General features: G+C 38.1%; 1 non-coding gene across 1 annotated transcript; it reads right to left on the bottom strand.

Moving 5' to 3' along the window:
* Nucleotides 1–562: 562 nt before the first annotated feature.
* Gm22337 lies at nt 563–694 on the bottom strand. Its single transcript, XR_003954816.1, has one exon. It is a non-coding gene; the product is annotated as a small nucleolar RNA SNORA17 (small nucleolar RNA).
* Between the last annotated feature and the right edge of the window lie 17,602 nt (nt 695–18,296).

The following is an 18,296-nucleotide window of genomic DNA, read 5'->3' as shown; positions in this document are numbered from 1 at the left end:
ATTGTTAAGGCCACAGATCTAGATGTGACCCCTAGTGGTAGCACAGGCCAGGACCCCTCCATGGTCCCAAGTACCATCACAGGTTACTCACATCAGGCTGTTCCTCACTACCTTCCAGTCTCCAGTTCTGTCTCTCTTCATTGTAACCACATCCTTCTGTTTTTCTTTCTCTTCCATTTCTCTATGACTTACTTGCTTCTTTCACTGTTTCTCAGTGTCTCTGATAGTCTTGGCTCATCTAAGCAGTGGTCTCCGAAGTACTATGTCCCACTCTTTCATTATCTCGGGCATGGTCTGCACTCCCTACATCCCCAGGCCTGAATGGTTCCAGGCTTGTGGTTATCTCAGGCTAGGTCCCTGTCTGGACCCCATGGCACCAGTTGTAGCCAGCTCAGGCTTGCTCCTCTCCTGGCCCATCCAATTGGCTCCACATGAGGATAGTGAGCAGTCCCAGGAGGGTTTTCTAGTCTCTGCTTTATCCTGGAAGCCCTGTCCAGGTCTGAGCAGCACAGACTCCCCGGCGACAGACTGGCATTCATCTCAGACTCTATTTTCTTTAGTGAATTTTAGACTACAAATCATTCGGATGTTCATCGTTCTGAATACAGAGTATAGACATAGTCTTTCTCTTCTTTACAATTCTATTAACACACATGTGATGTAGCAGCCACACCTGCAACTCCTTTAAGGCCAGGGCATCGTACTTATTTAAGTCACTCTGTGGTGGAACTGTAGAAAAACAATGGAGCAAAGTTGAGTGGATGATACAGATTGGTGTCCTTTGAAGATAATGGGTCTAACTGATCCTCCACACTATGACTCAACTGAATATGAAGTTTTATTTTTCTTGCTGCTATAAAAGTTGGCATCAGTATTCAGTTTCTTGTATTCTTGAGCTTCAGGTTCTGGCAGTAGATTGGTGTGAAGATTGAGTAATCTGTTAACATTATTGACAAAGCCTTTATTTAAAATTTTTGTTTGGAAGCCCAAGACTGACTTTTCTAGGAAATCAAGGATGTCTGAATACTTTGTCAATCTTGGTTTGAGAGGAATGTCATATTAAAGTTTGTTTTAAGGTTGTATGTAGGTCATAAGAACCTGTGCACATTCTTCCCCATATTCTTGTTGAAATTATAAAATTTCCTGGTAAGTGGTCTGAATCTGAAGAATTTATTTCCATTCAGTGTCCTTTGGGGAGTGATGGATGGGGAACTGACCACGTCCTCACAATCCAACCTTAGATCTCACCATAGCAAAGCTGATTCTGCCCTTCAGTGGCTTCGCTGGGACCACTATGTTCATTTTATACATTTTTTTTTTTATTCTGAAATCTAGCGAATCTTTGTGTCCTCCCTTGACTATTTCCAAGTCTTGGCTATTTTAATGTATTTCCATTACTCAGTGTTACACCTCCATTCATACATGCTACATAAGAGATGGAAAGGTAATGAGGTGTGTCGTTTACTCTGATGCGTTTTTTTTTTCTTTCTTTTTTCCTTTTGGTGGGAATGTTCATCTTGAGGAGAAATGAACTGAAGCATAAAGCATTTGTCCCCCAAGCACCTATTATGTATTTCATCAAATGCATTTTCTAGTTTTCTCCTCTAGAAAGGCTTTCATCAACTGAGTATGCAGAAGGGAAAGGACGGCCCTTATAGGTTCTGTAAACCAATACTTTGAATGCACAGCATAAATGAGTGTGAATATAGTGTTAGACTGATCGTGTCCCTGGTGCTTTCACAGCTGAATTATGAATAAAAAGGCCCAGACCGTATTGACTTATATTAACATTAAACCACAATATTCTGAAGCTTTTTTGTCCCACCATATTTATTTGTTTGAAATGTTCAGGTTCAATATTACTTTGGAATTAAAAATATTACTTTGGAATTAAAAAAACAAAAACAAAAACAAAACACCAAAACCCTGCAGGCCACCCTGCTTAACGGCACAGGGCAGCAGCCCCATGAACTACAATGAACAAATACGTGATGGAGAGATGGGAAAGAGAAAACTGGAGAGGTGCTGTTGCTTAGGAGAGAGGCAGAACTGGAGATTTGAGAGGGGTGAGGACCAGGATGACAAGAGTGGACTGTGCTGCCACCTGAGGCCACGGTGATGCTCTGATCTATGCTGCTTCTGAGAACCATGTGTGGGTCCGTGGTCCTACTGCAGCCAGGGCCAGGTTCAGATCTGTGGCCTATGCTACCACCAAAGTCCGTATAGATGTCCATGATCAGTGCAGCAGCTTAAAACCACGTTGAGGCCCGTGGCCCGAGCTGCTGCAGGGGATATATTGATGTGAGTAGCCAGCATCAAAACCTGAGGCCACAGTGATATTAATGGTCTGGGCTGCTTCCAAGGGCGTTGTCTGGGTCTGTGGGCCTACAGCAGCATGGGGCATGTGCCATCGCTGGACACAAAGTAGAAGCCCATGATTCATGCTCCCACTGACTGTAAAGAGCAGTGACACTTTCAAAGTGATATCAATGATTGCAGATGCATAGTTGAGAAAGAGGGACATGAAAGGCTTCTGGGACAACTCCTACCACCAGCCCACCTATCAACCCCCTGAAAAAGCAGCAGCCCATCAGGAAGCCATCAAAAACAAACAAACAAACAAACAAACAAACAAACAACCTCTTAACATTATGGTAAGGATGCTGAAGTTATCTCTCCACTTTGATGGCTTCTGTCAAGGGAGAGGAAGGGGAATAACTCAGTTCTCTTTAAGGGGCAGGGCACTGAGTTTGTAGCATATAGATAACACAAATTGGACTTTTTTCCTTATCTTTTTATTCTATGTAATTATTTACTTTAAAATTTTTATTTTTATTTCTGTCTTTGGGGAAGGGGAAATCACAAGAGTGGAGGGAATGTGCATAAAGGGGCTGGGAAAAAGTTATTTTATGGTATTATTTGATATGAATTACCAAAGAATCAGTTAAAATACTATGCTGAAATATGAAAAGAATAGTAAGTAAATAACAGAGTTCTGGAATACTGTCATCAGCACATATTTGTATTTTCAAAACAAATGAAAGAAACCTTTAAAATTAAAAAAACTGAAAGAATTTAAAGTTTTTTTTTTTTTTTTTTTTTTTTATAAAAGAGACACAGGCTCAACTTTTGGTAATCATTGTCTTCAATGGTCATTTTTTCAACTTATTTTTTAAGCATTCACAATTCTCTTTAAACATATCTGGAGGCAAGCCTTCCTAGCCTGCTAAATGGGATGGTGTGGGGAGCTATCGAATGCCCTGTACATAGAAAGATCATTATCCTAATTGCTATGCGCTGTGTAGAAGCTGTAGTTGCCCTTTTCACATTGTCAATGGTACAAGGTGAGAACACAGTTTATGGATGGTAGAGAGGGTTGGGAGGTACTCTTAGAGTAATGAATGCCTCATAACTCAGACCTAGTGAGGTGTGAGTGAAATATGTTGTTTTCTCCTTTTGTGAATAAAGATCGTCAATTATGACTGTGAACCGAGACACCTTGATTTGTGATCTGAGGTTATCTAATGTAAAACTGAAACTTTTAGTTTCACATTCTCTTTACTGGATTATTTATAATTTTCTCTGAAGACATTTGCAGTAAGTGTGTGTGTGGTAAATAATAAAAATGATTTTGTGTTGATGGTAATAATATTATTACTAAGAGTGTTCAGTTGCCATTTATTGAAGAGTTTTTTTTTTGTTATGGATTTTTTTTGCTCCGGCATTTTACATATAATTAAATTCATACCATACATGGTAAAGCTGAAAATGTTGAAGGAGGCTGCAAAGTGCATAAAGGTTGGGATACAAATCCTGGTGTTGGCTCAGAGTCCAAATGTTAGCCTCAAATATACTGGACACATAGGGGTTTCCTGAAGCTTCAGGTCCTCTACCAGTAAGACAAGAGACAATGGAAAGATATTGTTCAGTAAGGAAAATGTTATGTCAGGCAAAACAAGAGGGAGAGAATGTCTTCAGTAAGTATGCAGCACATAGCCAAATACTTACAAATTATGACGTTAGCGAAATAAAAATGAATAGGAAAAACATAGTAGCAACAATGCTTGCCATCGAGCCTTTTGTACTGCTCTAATTTTTACTGAATTTTAATTCCCCAATAACTACTAGGGAAACAGCAAGTTCAGGAAGTAGAACTATAGACATCTTATGAAAAGCTTAGATAACTTGTTCAAGGGACAGAGGCTGGGTGGGTTTAAGCAAGGTAGCTTTAGCTCTCATACTACACTATGTCAACAAAATGAAAACAGGTGACTTGTATTAACAGTCTTAAAACAAATACATGTATGAATGACCTGAAACTGTTAATAAAATGGTATTGTGACTTTTTTCTGAGCAGAAAGGAAACAAGTTCTGAGAACCTTGCTCATCAAGAATATATACTTTCTAGCTACATGCATTCCCCTTGGGTTGTCCTTATGCTTGGTCATTATTTGATAATATACCTACATTGTCCTATTTTCACTGAGACTTTTAATACGTTCATTGTTCTAGTTTCATTCCTGTAACTGCGATAAAATTTCCTGACAAAAGCAACACAGGGGAGGACAGGGTTTGTATAGCTTACAACTGGAGATCATAATCTGTTATTATGGGAAAGGCAAGACAGAAATTTGAAGTGTGATATCCACAGTAAGGGGCAGAGAGAATAAATGCTTGGACCTTCCCTGCTTGCTTCCAGAGAGCTTTTCCTTCTTTGACAGTATTTGGGAAGCCTAGGCAGAGTCTAGGAAATGGGACCACTCACAGTGGACAGGATTTTCCTTTATCAAATGACAATTAAGACACAGATACACAGACACATTCACAGGCCAACCTGATCAAGATAATTCTTCATTAGGACTTTCTCCAGATAATACTTTGTCATGTTGTTGAAACTAACTAATGAGCACACTTCTCTATGGTTTAACAGAATTCCATCTATTGGTTTCTGTCCCAGCACTGTTTTTTTTTTTTTTTAAATAAATTAACGGTGAACCTGGAGATATACTAGATGAAGCAACAACACAAGGAAACAAGAAAAATGTAAAGTAAGCACAAAATCTGAATCCAAATTCTCATCCAACTCCAGAATAAAATGACATATGTATCATTTCATTTAACTAATTTTGGAAATAGAATCAATCAACATAATGGAGTTCAGTCAGAAGAAGTCATGCAAGATATTTTCATAGAAAGAATTAAACATATAAAGAACACTTACCTGGTGTGGGAAAATGGAAAATGTCAAAAGGGCCCCAATAAATCCACACGGCAGCAAAAGGCACAGGAAGTAGCTGTCAGTGAGAGAGAATTTCATATAAGGAGTCCTTAGCTGGTGGTGGAGAACCCAACCAAACCAATACAAAAAAGATACAAAAACCAAACAGCAAACTCCAGCATAGTGTCAAAGCAGCAATGGCAGGGAACAGCTGGGGAGCACAGAAGGAAGGGCTGAGACACTGAAAACTCCAATGGCAGGAAAAGGAGCCTTGCAGAGTACAAACAAACACAGTTCTAATGAACAGGAGCATAGGCGTAGAAGTGACCGCCAACTGAAAAACTGCTGCTTTCTCTGGAATTAACCTCTGCTGTTGGGTGAGGAGACACTGTGGGAATCAGAACCCAAGCAGGAAGGAGGAAGTGGGAAGTAAACAGGAAGGAGAAAGCTTTTTTCTCTCTTTTCAAGCTTGCATGTTTTCTGTTTCTTGGCAGAATCTAGAGGGCACCAATGGATGAACCTGACGTTGGTTTAAAGATTTACCGAGAACATTGCAAACCAGAGAATAAATGAGAAAATTTTAGCGTAGTTACTGATACTGCCAGTTCCTGGAATCATTTTTTTTTTTTTTACAGTTAAACATACTTTTAGAAACAAAATTTCCAGATTCAAGATCTTTTATGAAATATTATATGTATGTTTGTATAGAGTTCTCTTTTTCACTCTGACATTTACTAGAGAAGTTATACACTATTCTCTATCTCACAGTCACTTGGAGTTTGATCTCATAGGATCCCTGGTCTGGCCCATAAAAGAATCTTTGGTGTATTGATAAGTCAGCAGGATATTTTTTTTTTCTGGGCTTTTTAAAAAGCACCATGCAAAAGGAACACTCTTTTCTGGACCATTATTTATAAGGTTTTACAGAGCTTTGAACTGCCAGTGGTCATCTTTACCCCTCTGTAGGAAAGAGCCTTATACTTCGGAAAGCAGAGCTATAGCAAAGAGAGAGGAAGGCAGATCACTCCACATCCATTACCCCGGCTTCTCTCTCAGGCATTTCTGAAGAGTCCCGTTTCTGAATTTTCCACCCATAGGGTTTGCAAAGAGTTCTTTTCATTAGTATGGAATCACAACCACTTTTTTCTTTTTATTATTTAAAAATTTGTAATTTAGGTTTATTTTAAAATATGTTTTCTCTGATAAATCGTTTTTCTCTGGGGGCCTTGCACTGTGCCCGATAGCTGCATGAACTTGACTTCCAGGCGATTAGAAACCAAGGTCAACTATATAGAGGCTTGGGTGAGACTCCCTGGTTGGAAATGTTCATTCATATTCTCAGAAATCATTGCTGGATGAAGGTAGTAGTATCTATGGTTCTGTTGAGAGTCTGTAACTGGGCCTTTGTCTCTGTCTCTCTCTAGGGTTCTGTCTCATGCAACCCCTGCCACGTGACCCCTGCACTGTGACAAACCATAGTCATGGGTAAAATGGCCTCCAAAGAAGCTTGTTGGTACTTCTAGTAAATTCTGGGAAATATGTTGTTATGAAAACCCCTGAACTTGTGCTTGGTGTCAGAGTGAGGGAGGTCTTTAGGACTTCCAACAATGGCTGTGTAGCTACTGAATAACTTCTAAAATATTCTTTCTATATTTTAGTAAATTTCCTACTTCATGTAGCTGACATATCATGTAGAAATCAAGAATTTATTTCTCTAGCTTCTCTTGATGTTGCAATGGAGGCACAAGGTTGGAAACTAGCTTCAAATAAACTTAAATTTCACAAATTCTCACATTTTTTTTTCTCACAATTTCTTTAAGGTAGGGGCAGTAGATATAGCAATGAAGCCATTGTGATTTGAAAAAGAAAAAAAAAGAGACACAGTCAGTTAGTGTGAGGAAATTCTTTCTGATTTCAAAGTTCATAAATGAAAAAAATTCTCTGATTTTTCTAATTAGCACCATCTAAAACTTTATGTGATAAATATGAGTTTATCAACTAAAAATGAGTTGTGAAATGGAAAGAAACTTTTAAACTATGAATATAAATCCCTCATATGTTAATTAGCCATCTTAGAAGGAAAAGATTAAGTCATTTTTATATTCTTTATGAAGAAAAATTGTTATCAAGTCATTGCATTTGAAGAGGCAATCAACAAAAATATGTCCAGAAATGTAGAAAAAAAAAAGGATCTTAAGGAAAATAATGCAAATGCCATTTAAAAAGAAAATTTGAAGGTGTTTCTACAATTTGTTAATCTTTTAAGAATTTGTTGTTTCTTTTCTAGTGGTACTCTCACCTTTCTTTTATAAATTTATGGTCTTATAAGGAAGTGTCTAGCCAAGGAGGGGGGGTCCTCCTCAGAGGAGAAGGGCAGGGAAGAATAAGGGGAGGATCTGTGTGAGGGGGTGTTAGGAGGAGAGGGGTGGCTAATATTGGGATGTAAAGCGAATAAATGATCTTTAAGAAGGGAAAATACTGAAACTATCTTGTTCAGTCATGTTACAGGGAGAGTTTCAGGGTCTGTTGGGAGCTCAAGACTCCTTTGTCGAGGGTTTATAGCCTGTAGTAGAGAAGCTGTGGGTATAGAGACCGTTGTACAGGCCTCTCCAGTAAAGGTCAACTGTAATGACTCTGAGGCTATGAACATCCCAGCCAGGTGATTTGGACATTGTTCCTGGCCATGCAGCCCTAAGGGCAGATTAATTGGCTCTTCTAGGGATTCTCTAGGCTTTCTACTAATACTCTAAAATGCCTTTTGTTTAATGATTAAATATGATAAAGTGAGTACAGGTTCTAACTAAGAACTTAAGAGTCATTTAGAATTTGGTAACAAGCAAGCTTGCAAACAACATAATTTTTTTTCATTTACTTATTTTTTATTAGATATTTTCTTTATTTACCTTTTAAATGCTATCCCAAAAGTTCCCTATACCCTCCCCCCACTCTGCCCCCCTTACCCACCCACCCCCATTTCTTGGCCCTGGCATTCCCCTGTACTGAGGCATATAAAGTTTGCAATACCAAGGGGCCTCCCTTCCCAGTGATAGCCGACTAGACCATCTTGTGCTACATATGCAGCTAGAGACACAAGCTCCGGGGGGGGGGGGGGGGTGTACTGGTTAGTTCATATTGTTGTTCCACCTATAGGGTTGCAGACCCTTTCAGCTCCTTGGGTGCTTTCTCTAGCTTCTCCATTGGGGGCCCTGTGTTCCGTCTTATAGATGACTGTGAGCATCCACTTCTGTATTTGCCAGGCACTGGCATAGCCTCATATGAGACAGCTATACCAGGGTCCCTTCAGCAAAATCTTACTGGCATTTGCAATAGTGTCTGGGTTTGGTGGCTGATTATGGGATCTGACAAGATTAGCATAGAAAGCAGGGAATGTTAGCATCTTCGAGAGTCCAAGGCTCTGGCATGTTGAAGCCATGAATACCCATGTTTACCTGAATGATACAGGTACTTATGAAAGGGTATTGGTAAGCTCCAAGGACCTAGTGTCCTTTACCTTTCTGATAGCACAATGTCCAGTATAACCTGAGCCAAGGAAAGTTTTGCCATGATTGATGGGTCTGAAGTTGGTCCTTTTCCTTTGGTTCTGCAACAGAACACCTGCCTTATGCTTTGGCTTATGGAAAAAAATAACAGACAGGAAGACTTTAGGTTTTCTTACTTCAGTTAAGAACATGCTACTAGTGACTTAATAATCACATAGGAGGACTGAGCTCTGAAAATTTTTACCAATTTTTGGAAATGCTAAGATAGAAGCACAGTGTATTTGAATAAAGGTCTGGTGAAACTGTAATACTTCACTTACATCTCCCACTTAACCCTCCCCAAATGTACAGTCATTTAATATGTACAGTGCCTTGGGCAGTGGTGGCAAGCCAATCCCAGATAGTAAGAAACCTCATTTAACTTAGCTGTTTGACTGCTCAGAAAGTATATTAGCCTTTAAAAATGTGACATGATTTCCTTAGCTTATTTTGATAGTGACTAATGGTTCGACTGCAGCTCCAAATGTTATTGCTTTATTGAAAGAGATTAACACAGTCTCTGGCACCTACTATAGAGCTCTTGCTACTCAATACATTCATATGTGCAGAGGACAACAGAAGAAGCAGTTTTAATTCGTAGGAGTCAAATACTTTTGCCCTCCCTATCTTGAGTCCATTTTAACTCTTTGGGGTCACAAAAAATGTGTAGCCCGTAGGCATTATCATTCAGTTCCTATTTCAGAGAACACCACTGGTACCTTCAAACTGGAGGTAATAGGGTGTCAGAATGGCAGGTGGTCTTGTGCTTGATATGAACTGTCAGAGGGAGGAAGGCAAACTACACGAAAATAACCTTCCAATAGATCTCCTAGGAAGATACCTGCTGTGATATCCTTTCAAAGTGAAACACAAGTTGCACATTTATATACCATAGCATATGACTGGTGTGTCTGTATTATGATCAGAGAAATACATAACATACATGTTAATAAAGTCCTCAGTTATTTTCCAACTACATTGTATCTACTCACTGAGTTATTAAGTGGAGTGGTTGTAGCATTAGACCAGGCTTATTCAGTTAACATTTTTGAATATTTAATTTTCCAGTAGCCAAGATGAGTTAGTGTTGATGTCCCCTGACTGTGATATTTATATGTTTCATGTTTAGATGCTTAAACTAATATACATCAGTTCCTTTGCTATTTTACTTGTTTCATTTTACTACCAATATTGATGAGGGTTGACATCTCTATTTTATCCATTTGTTACAGACTGTTGGCTAGAGTTCATTGGCCCTGGATTTTAGGTCAACATATTACTCAATGATTTGCTTGATTGCCCCATTTTGATTAAAATAGTAAACACATTTTAAAGGGAAGCATAGTGGCATTATATTAAATGTTAATTGACATTTGTTATATAGTTATTGTTGTGTGGACACTACACATAGGAGAATGAAGAATGTTGATGCTAGGCAGAGACTGCAGCAAATATATCCATTGTTTATGTTCTTCTTAGCTCATTCTGAATACCTTATCAAAAGTTTCTCACCATATATAATTTTAAGATGTGAGATTGAAATGTAATTTGTCCTGGAGCATGAGTGAGGTCCAAATGTGTCCAAACCTTGAAAATCTAATCTTGAGGCCAGCAGGAGTAAGGCTCTCTCATTTTGGGACTGATACCCTGAGGCAAATAGCCTTGTGATCCCCTAAATCCACCATGTGTAAGGTAGTTACATAGCTTGAGAACCAAATTACAGATTTAAGTACCTTGAATTCCTATTCATGCAAATGAAGTATTTCCAGCACCTCTGTACTAACCAATAATGAACACTCACCTGGAAAACCTCCTACCCACTCCCCAAAGTTTATATAGCCCCCATTACTCACAATAAAGAAGGCTGTAACAATGAAAACTTTCTTGGAGAAGACTCGCCCACATCCACACTCAAAACTACCGAGTTCCTGTGAACCCACCCATATATGGTCAAGCTTCCTTCCTTCCATTCTGGTCCAGCTCCCAGAGGTGGTAAATACAAGGGCAGAAGTAGAGCCTGGCCAGACTTCATAGAAGGCATTGACAAAGAGTTCTCATCGTAGACAGACCATGAACATCAGCAAGTCACAAAAGAAAGATACTACTGAGTTATAGTTCCTGCTTTTTGGCTGGAAAGTATGAAGTCTGGAGTTGTTTTGGGCCCAAGTGGGGAATTCTATCAGTATAACTTAGCTAACTGTAAATCCAGAACATTTACTGATCTAAAATCCTCTCATGAATTTTTTTCTTTATATACTGTATATTTTAGATGCAATTAGCTCTATTCTTCATAGCTAAATTAATGCTACAGATACGTGAATATTTGAAGTAACCCAAGTGGTGTCTGGTGCATCACTCTGGTTAGCCATCATAGGGTTTATTGTTTCAAACTCAGGTTACCCAGTGTTAACAAAGAGATTGTACAGTGTCATCCAAGTTCCAGCTCCTGAAATTAGAATTATTTCTTCTCCAGAAGATTTGTCAATGGATCCATTTTTTTTCTAACTTACCAAATGATTCACCTTTTAAGAGGATTAACAACATATTTTAGTTTGCTGGTCCATTTCTCAGCTCTTTCCTAATGGTGCAACATTTTGAAATTCTGACTTTCTAGGTCTTCTTATTGAAACATTTTAGAGAAATAGGAATTTGCTTTTTGTTGAGCATAAGACCACTAATACCTGAGCAGGAAACTCTGATGTTACACAGGTTTAAATGATTCTAAACATCATTTAAAAAATACTAACATATGAAGTATGTACAGTATTAAAAATTAAGTTTCTTATATAACTTTCTTGCATGAAGACTACACCATACAAATCTTACATGATAACTAGATAACACAGCATGCCAGTCAGGGCCTGAATGCTTCTGTGTTACAATAAATGCCTATTGATTGTTTAGTGCTGCTTCAATCCAACATTTGTAGATATTTTCCAGTTGTAAATTTTAGAATCCTATTTTAGCACCAAAAACCACATAGAAGTGTTTTGCCATAATGGCAGTACAGTGGCTCTGCCTGCAAAGATGTGTGGTGTGAATGAACACTGTATAGTACCAACCTTTTAAGTACCTCTAAATCTCTGCTGGGTTCACGAGTTCATAGCAGAGTTGGAACACCTATTAGCCATTGAAAAGCAACATAAAAACACACCTCTGGAAGGCTGCGTTTATGCCTTTATGCCTGGAATAGATCATCTCCTCTTCCCAGGCAAGATGAAAGCCCATTAGAAGGATTTCAGCTCTGCCTTTGCCTGTTGTTTTCTTTCCTGTTGGTAAGAGGTAGTTGTCTCCTTAATTGTCAGGAGTTTCGCTTTGTAATAAGTATATATTAGAACTTGAACATTCAGCATTATACCACAAATGTAGATGTCATAATTTAAAAGAAATTTAGCTAATCCTGCTACTCAGAACAGTGAGGAAATATGTCTTAAGGTTCATCTTTTGATGCTATATAGAGAAGGCTAATTTTCAGATTATCTAAGCTCTCTTATTTCTGTTGTCTTCCAAGCAATGTGTTATGTCTCATGGAGACTTGTTTTTTTGTCATGAATTAGATTTCATGAAATATTTGCTCAACTATTTTTTTCTGCTGCATTTTTTAGAGATTTGCTATATCTGAGCAGCAAGAGCAAATGGTTTATTCAATATAGTTTAAGCATTTTTATTCCTAATGCCACTCAAACCCCTATGCCTCTTTTTCTTAGTTAACAATTGCCTAAATTGCTTTAATTAATTAGTTCAAAGTAACCAACGGTTAGTGGAAAAGCTTTAAGGAAGAATTGAAAGCCCCCAAATTAGGTTATACAGAGGAGAAACTGGAATTAATACTGTCAAGCGGGTGCAGTCTGATTTTGATGGTGGCAAAAGCTGAATGTGAAGCTTAGGGATTTTATGTTCTTTTATCAGTTTTTTTTTATTATCTATAGTTTGCAGATGTAGCTGTGGCTACAACAACTGCTAACTCAATTGTATTAAGTTTATGTCATTCTGTCACTCATGATCTGAGATAGATTTCAAGTCACATGCTTGTCCCATCTTTCTATTATATCCTGGATATTTGTACTGATACATCACCTGGATCTCTGCTTCAGACTCTTCTCAGACTCTGCAGTTATTTCCACACTGAGTAAAAGGGAAGGGGAACAAAATGTTCTCCACTGGAGCTAATACTATAAATGACATCACTTGTCAGGCCTCTTGGTCATCACATATAGTGATTCCTATTTTATCACTTACAGTGGCCACCTCTCTGACAAACAAAACAAAACAAAACAGCTCCAAAACCTCAATTTTTAATAGAATTGCCTGTATTTCCATATATATATTAAATTCAACATACTTTTCATTTTTTTTCCTTAATGACCCTTCCTTTTCATAACTTATTTATTTCTTTTTAAAAGTAAGTTTTAAAAAATAAATAGCTATGTATATGCATTTGTGTCTCGGGGCATATGTGCATTTGATCACAGTACCTATAGAGAAAAGAAGAGAAATTCAGATATCCTAGACCTGGAGATTCAGGAAATTTTGGATGTTGGGAATGGAACTTGGAATAGTGGTATGGAGTCTTTATCTCCTGAGAAATCTCTCTAGCTCATCTTTATTGGTTTCTTCTACACTCTTGATTCTTTCTAAGTATGTACTGAAAAATCGGAGTCAAATTTCTATCACCTATAAACAAAGCTCGCATTTAAACCACTGTTCCTGATGGCATCTTTTCAGCCACTCTGAATTACATCTGTATTTCTGTGGACATTATTTTTCAGGTGTACCTTTTCTGTGTTTCACTCCCAATCTTTTTTTTTTTTTCATACCTTGCTGGTCGCCATTTTTCCCACAAAGACACAATTTAAGCCAAATATACTCTAATATATTCCTTCTATCATTTTCAACTTTGAAAATTGTCTGTTTTTATTGTTGTTGTTTTGTTTTTGAATGCCAGATACTGTGAGTTTCTTTAATGGTGTATTATATTAGTATGATATACTTGAGTGTCTCCCTTGTATTCTTCCCCTATCTCTTTTTCTGAGTCATTCATGGTAGATTCTCAATAAATATAACCCAAAGAAACTTTGTTTCTAGCCTGCCTCTGCCTTCCAGCTGGTTCTGTGTCCTTCCATTCTGTGTGCCCAGTTCAGTGATTTATCTTGAATCTACATTCCCAAGTATCAGTTTGTTTTTCCTCTTCATGTGATGACTTGACTAGCTAGTTATTTGTAGGTAAAATTTTAATTTAGGGCATTTCTTTAATGGCAAACAAATCCAGAAACGTCTTAAAGCCTGGTTTGTGTTTTACTTGCTCAGGTGGTAGTGTCCTCCTGGGCAGCCAGAGGCAATCTATTGACAGTAAAATCACAGAGAAGGAGAATTTATTGGAAAGCCTTTGAAATTATGGAAGTTCTTTTCTTGACCTACCAGTCGTTTTGTATTAGCTTTCTCTCATGTGAAAGTAAAGACCTCAGAAATGACATAAAAATGTGTAATACTTTTTAGATATTCATTCACCCCAGCTTCTCAGGGTAATTACTTCCTGGTTTAAAGGAGAGAATATTTCTCATCTCGAAGCAGCACTTCACTTGTCAAGATTATTGTCAGACATATATTTCTTGTACTAAATCTTCTATTTATTACCTAAAACTGCATAATATATCAGAGCTTTTAAAAATTTAAATTTGTGAAGTTTTCCCCTCTAACCACCTCTATCTGCACTAATTTGCTTAAGTAGTGTTAGACACTCAAAGACATTTGACCCAAGAAATGAGCAATTAGTTCATAGCACTCCATAGCAAGTTGATGAATTTTTCATGCATGCCATGATTTGGAAACTTAAGCAATCTTTACTAAATGGCTCTTTCAATTCCTCAAGTAACTAAAGAAATAAAGGATGCAGCAATATTGCTCATGTAAAATGTACCACTCCAGGACTTCATAAAGATGCAACTTTGTACAATAGATTCAAATTAGGGTTTTATTTAGAGGAGCAAGTTCTCCAAGGACACAGTTTACTAGATACTTAATCACAGATTTTTCATGGCATTGTCAAATATTCGGTCTTCTGGAATCAAGTCACTGGTTGCAAGTAATTTCTCTTTTGAGTTCAATCTTGCCTTTGTCTCTTGACAGTTTTATTTAATTGCTGGAGTGAAATCCCCTGGCATGAACAGGTTTCTGTGTAATCCTGAGTTGTGAACAGGTGCACTGAAGGAGACAATCCTCCTGAGCTCATGGAGCCTACCTGAAATTTCTTCATCCCTGAGAATACTGAAATTAGCATCCAATTTAACAGAAAGATCATCAAGTGGTACAACTCCCTCCCCTTTTTGTTCCTCATGTCTAATATCCAACAAGGTGTTATAAAGCCTCTCCCACTGATTTTCGCATGTATGCCCACAGTGGTCTTGTTACCACTGATAGCCCCATCTCCCTGGAACTAACTAACTACCTCTCTTGAATCATTTCAATCACTTTGTGACTTTCATAGCTCATCATTAAAAAGAAAACATCTAATAGACAAAGAAGACAGAAAAGTTGGCTGGGCAGCAACTCCAGATTTTGTACACATTTATCTATTGCTTTAGACTAATTTGTGTCATTTCTACGCACTCTTTGTTATTCTTCTGTAAACTTCTCATCCATTTATGGCAACTTAATTGCATCATGGGCTCTAATTTATAACCCCTGTCCTCCATGCCCTTAATTTCTGATATTTGTAGTCCTCACTAGCTCTGATTCTGGAATCAGCTTAGACTTGACCTGGCCAATTCATTGTGAGAGAATTAATGGTGTGCTAATTGCCAGCAGGATTTGATGAAGCCCTGCATTCTTCTTCCATCTTTCTCAGAACCCTGCCACTGTTCTGGACACAAGCCAGGGCTTCCCTTTGCAATATTGATGCTATTTTTTTCTCTTGCATTTGAAACCATTCTAGAGAAGCTGGTTCCTTAGTGACCTACTGGTTGGTTACAGATATATGCTCAAGCTAAGTTGAGGTCAGTTGAACCTCGTCATTTAGTAAAGCCACCCAGTTGCCTATAGATGTGAAAATCTCAATTCTTGTTTAAGCATTAAATTCTGTCGCGGGTTGTCATGAGAAAATACCTAGCAAACATACTCTGTTTGAGAGCTTTCCTTGTTAGGAAGTATTTGAAATGGTCATATCAAGGACACCTAGGCCTCATAAGTTAATATATCCAAAACTCAATTTCCTATCTAGATGATATCTTTTCACAGTCTCCCTTGCTTCTTCTGCTGGATCCCTAAATGTTTATAACCACAGTGATCTTCTGTGGCTACCTTTCACTTCTGCTCAAATTTTCGTTTATGATAGTATTTACTTCCACAGATTGACATTATAGTAACTCCCTAATAAAGCCATCAGCGTTTTCAGTTCCTTGACCCTGAATTCAAGAATCACACGTACAGAGGTTCATTGGGGATGAATTTCACAGAGATTAATTTTATAGACTGTAAATTTAACACAGCAAACCTGAATTTGCTTTTCTACTTTCTAGTTATTTTTGTTTCTTCCTCACCCTAATCTTCTCACCTACCCCAGTTAAATTCATAAGTACTTTCTTAGCCCTAGTCCTAAACTGTATCAATGAGGCCTCATCAGACCACTTGTTCTGTAACATTGCTCACTGGCCTTTTTGCTTTTCTCTTTTTCCCTAGTCCCTCTCCCTTACTCTTACTGTTTCTCCTTCTTAGCAATTTGTTTTACAAAGTTGATTGAGATGATAGTTTGTTTTTTTTTTTCATCACTTCAAACTTTTTTTAAATTAGATATTTTCTTTATTTACATTTCAGTTGTTATCCCCTTTCTTGGTTTCCCACTGAAAACCCCCTATTCCATCTCCCCTCCCTCTGCTTCTGTGAGGCTGTTCCCCCACCCACTCCTGCCTCTCTGCACTGGTATTCCCCTAAATTGAAGCATCTTAAATCACATGAGGGCAGACTTCCAGAGGGGACTCTCGGGTGCATCCTAGCTAAGGCACCTAGCTTCTAAACACTGTTACTTATTTCTCAACCTGCTACTTTCTTTTCTTTTACTTATTTCCATCACAGAATTAATCATCATGTAAAGTAAGCTCATATTTATTCATTTTATTACATAACTGTTGCCATTCTTTCTCTGCTGGATTATTGTCTTATCAAAACAAGAGTCTTGCTTACATTGTTGTATAGCAACTCCTTCCAGATGAAACAATCTATTTTGAAGGGAAACTCCTTGAGTCAGAGACTTGGAGAGACAGAATGAGAGACACAGAACACCAAAATAGAGGCAGCTTATTTTATGATCTTACAAACCTAAGTGGTCAGTCTAAAATGACATGCATGCTGATTGAAAGAATGGATTCTTGTTTTTATCCCAAGGTGAGCACATCTGCCTTGTAGTGGTTTGAATGAGAATAGGCCCTCATAGGTTCATATGTTGAGTATTTGGTCTCTAATTAGTGGAGCTTTTGAGAAGGGTTTGGAGGTATGGTTTTGTATCACTTGGGGCAGGTTTTGAGATTTCAAAAGCCCTGTCATTTCCAGTGCTCTCTGCATCATGGCTGTGTCTCAAAATGTGAACTCTGAACTCCAGTGCCATGCCTATTGTTATGCTTCCCTCCATGTTGATCAAGGACTCTCACCCTTTGAAATTTTAAGCCACAAATACACTTTTTCTTCTAGGAGTTGGTGATGGTGTCTTCTCCTAGCAGTGGAGAGATATCTAAGACACTTCCCTTTCCTACTGGCTGAGTAATCAGGAAGATACAATTTTACATGTCTTCTAGGTCTTTATCCTTTTCCATGTCACTTATGATTGTCTTTTCCTTAACAAACAGTGTACATGTATTCATCTTTATGTTTTACATTTTTTATTATTTCTTTTATTTTTACTTTATAGTATGTAAGTACTTCATTTCCCCCTTCCCTTTCTCCCTACAAATCTTCTCATATAACCTTCCTTATTCTCTTTCAGATACTTGGCCTTTGTTTTTGTTGTTGTTGTTGTTAATTATTTTTACGTCTCTCTCTCTCTCCTTCTCTCCCTCTCTCTCTTTCTCTCTATTTCACTACTAAGTATAATGTGCTCAGTCAGTGTGATGCTATTTCTCTGTATGTTTCAGTGACAACCATTCAGAATTGGATAACCAATTTGTGTGTTCTTCCCTGGGAAAGACTATTTCTCCCACTTTCCGTGTTCTTTAGTTACCTGCAGTTCTCTATTGAGGCGTCATGGTCTTGTCCTCATCCACTTTGGCATGACTGTTATCTTTGTTCTGCTTTTGTTTAGGCAGTCATGTTGGTGAGACTTCTGGGATTACTAAGAGACACAATCTTAAAGCAATGTCCCCAATCTTCTGGCTCTTAAACTTCTTTCACTCTCTTTTCTTCACTGTTCCCTGAGATTTGGATGTGGGAGATGTTTTGTATATGTATCCATTGGGACTGGGCTTCACATTCTGTATTTTAATTAGTCATGGTTTTCTGTCCTGACTTCCTTCCTGAGGGCTAGCTTTCATGCTACCAGAGGCGCCATATAAGTG

This window comes from Mus musculus, chromosome 3 (genome assembly GCF_000001635.26).
Source record: "Mus musculus strain C57BL/6J chromosome 3, GRCm38.p6 C57BL/6J".
Classification (NCBI taxonomy): domain Eukaryota; kingdom Metazoa; phylum Chordata; class Mammalia; order Rodentia; family Muridae; genus Mus; species Mus musculus.
The sequence above is the reverse complement of the archived record's forward strand: the minus strand, read 5'-3'. Positions and strand labels throughout refer to the sequence as shown.